The sequence below is a fragment of the Mandrillus leucophaeus genome, unplaced genomic scaffold (genome assembly GCF_000951045.1).
Source record: "Mandrillus leucophaeus isolate KB7577 unplaced genomic scaffold, Mleu.le_1.0 Scaffold147, whole genome shotgun sequence".
Classification (NCBI taxonomy): domain Eukaryota; kingdom Metazoa; phylum Chordata; class Mammalia; order Primates; family Cercopithecidae; genus Mandrillus; species Mandrillus leucophaeus.
Window position 1 is genome coordinate 918,035 of NW_012101443.1, and position 3,194 is coordinate 921,228.

Consider the following 3,194-nt stretch of genomic DNA (forward strand, 5'->3'; position numbering starts at 1 on the left):
TTTTTTTTTTTTTTTTTTTTTTTTTTTTTTTTGGAAACAGGGTCTTACTCTGTCACCCAGGCTGGAGTGCAGTGGCATGATCTTGGTCCACTGCAGCCCCAACATCCCAGGCTCAAGCAATCCTCCCACTTCAGCCTCCTAAGTAGCTGGGACCACAGGTGTGCACCACCACGCCTGGCTAATTTTTTCACTTCTTGTAGAGATGATACAATATTTTCTTCCACATCTCAGTGAATCACCTTGTGCATCCTTTGGAGCTCACATTCAGGGCTCACCCTCTGGTCTGGTCCTTTTCACTGTCAAAGAAGGTGACAAATAAAGCTGCTACCATGTCAGAATGAGGATTGGCCCCAGCTCCTGGGCGAACAGAATTCCCATTAACACCCTGATTCTCACACACCCCAGTGATACAGAAGAATGAAAGATCAAGTTGAGTTCCTACTCTTAAAAAAGAAAACATTAAAAAACAAGTGTCTTTTGTTAAACTTTAAAGGCTTACCTATAGACTAGCAAAAAATGGAAACTGTGCTAATAATGTTCTTTCCTGGGGCAATTGCTATTAAGTTGTTTTTGTAGGCTGGTCCAAACCTAACTGAAGAAAAAATTTATTTTTACCTGTCTTTGTGGCCTTCTTAGTAAAATTGGCTATTCAAGGTGGATTAGGAACCTGAACTTCTTTCCTGAGGAGAGTTTCACACCAAATGTAAAAAAGAGAAAATGATTTAGAAATTATTTAAGCAATTTCTAATTATCTTTTAGAAGTTATCTTTTAGAAATTATCTTTTTTATTTAATACTCTATCTGAAACTGAAAACTTCGAGTTTTACTTAGCAACAAAATATGCAATGTTCCCTCTTCAGAAACACTAAGTCAACATAAGGTAAAAGACCTTTATTTCTCAGTAAAACTGAGATTTGAAGTGGTGGCAAGCATGTGAATGACCCTCCTAAATTTTCTCGCCCCAAATTACTTGGCTGCTAATCAACATAGGCAGCTCCACATTTCTAGGACATCCCTTTCTCTTATTATTCACAGAAACCCAAACTGGAGAACATGTTCAGTGAAGCAACCAGAGCTAAATCATTTGAAATGCATTAGCCAGCACTGGCCGCAAATTAATTTAACACCCGTCACACGTGTCTGGGTGATTTTTCCCTGAAAGGTGGCGTGAGTTGATTGGACCCCAGGAGGAACGCTGCGCTGAATGGCTCAAGATTTACTACTAACCACGCACTGCACAGAGAAGGCTGCGTGTCACCAACGCCTCTACAGAATTAGGGGGACCTGCCAACAAACCAGTGCAGAGCCTGTAAAAGTCAGATAGAAGGAGGATGAGACATGATCTGGATATTTTTCCAAGAAGCAAAGACTCAGTTCATTTAGAAGAGTTTCCTTAAGGATAAAGGAAGCATCCAGAACCTACTCTAAGAAAGGGAAATGGCTTCATGCTTTCCTCTCCCATTCCCATACTTGCAGGAAAATCAGATTTCCTCATGGTCCTGTCATTTTCTCAGGCCAGAGCGGAGGGACACTTCACCACCGCCCCCCTCCCCACCCCTGCCCCAATCTCAGTGGGTTTAGCAAGACAAGAAGCAGACTCCAGCTTCGGAGAGATGGGCAGGAGACTCGTTTGGCCCGGTTCAGCTACTACCTTAGCTGTAGATCTTGAACAAGTTTCAAAAATGAATGGAAGTAGCTTTTTATGAATCTGGGCCTGATCTCCTGAGTGCCCCTCCAGAGCTGTTCCCTGCCCTTCCCTGCCCCAGAAGGCTGACCTGTGAGCCCCCTTTGGGCTGCTGATGGCTGTGCTCCCACCCAGACTCAAAAAGCAAAGGGAGTGGCTATCAGAAAATGGAAGAAGAGAGTAAAGAAGTCAGTGCTCCCTTGAGAGAAGCAGTGGCTTCAAGTAAAAGGCCACTGCCAGCAATATGGACAGGAGACAGGGAAATGCTAGAAGAGGGTGGTTCCCCAGCAAAAGTCCCACCCTCAAGCCTGGACACCTGTGGCCCTAAATGAGAATGGGTATTCCTGTTTTTGCACCCAAAAAGTGGTCTTTTGGTCTGCCATGCCCCCTATCCTGTACCCATATAAACCCTACCCCAGGCTCCAGCCCAGCAGAGGAGGAGACGAGACAAGCAGATGAACTCAGAATGGCGCGGCAGAGAGAGAGGAGGGGAATGTCTGAACTCAAGAAGAGTTCAGCCTGGGTGGTCAGAGAGCAGTCTGGCTGCTGGACAGCCCACTCCCGGGGAAGATCATCTTCCCACTCCATCTCTCGTCCTTCCAGCTCCCTATCCATCCTGCTGAGAGCCACCTCCACCACGCATTAAAACCTCGCATTCATCCTTCAAGCCTGTGTGTGACCTGATGCTTCCGGGACGCTGGGCAAGAGCTCAGGATACAGAAAGCTGTCACAATGGCCCTCTGCCCTTGAGAAAAGGCAGAGGGTCCAATGAGCTGTTTAACGCTTAAAGCCATGGCAAGGCTAAGAGAATATTGTAACATCGGGGTTGCAGGCACCCACCCCAAGACACTACCATGGGGCCGGAGCCCAAAGTGCCCACCCCAACCTCTGCACCTGCCCATCTGAGTGCTCCCCCTCCCGCGAGAGGTTTGAGCAGCGGTGGCAACCGAACAGGTCTCCTGCGAGAGGATCAGGGAACTCTCCCATTTTACTAGCCCACAGAGATGAAGACACCACGGGGAGTGTGGGGAGAGTCAGGAGATGTGTACCATGACTGCATCATCTTCCCACCCTCTGCTCTCCTGTTGAGGGTTCCCACTGATCAAATCCAAGAAGCCAGAGGGGAAGAGAGTTCCTCAATGTAGTCAGCGTCCTGGAGCAAAGACAGGAGAGGAGATGATCCAGGAGCAAATAGAAGACAACCAGCACAGTTCCCAAATGTGAGAAACTGATTACAGCAGAATCAACTTGAGGCACATTTTAAATACACACACGAATTCCTCAGACTCCCCCACTCCAAATTTCAGAGTTAATACTGTCAGGGGTGGGACCTAAATAATTTACTTTAAAAAAAAAAAAATCTTGGCCAGATGCAGTGACTCACACCTGTAATCCCAGTACTTTGGGAGGCCGAGGCAGGCAGATCACCTGATGTCGGGAGTTTGAGATCAGTCTGACCAACATGGAGAAACCCCCTCTCTACTAAAAATACAAAAATTAGCCGGGCGTG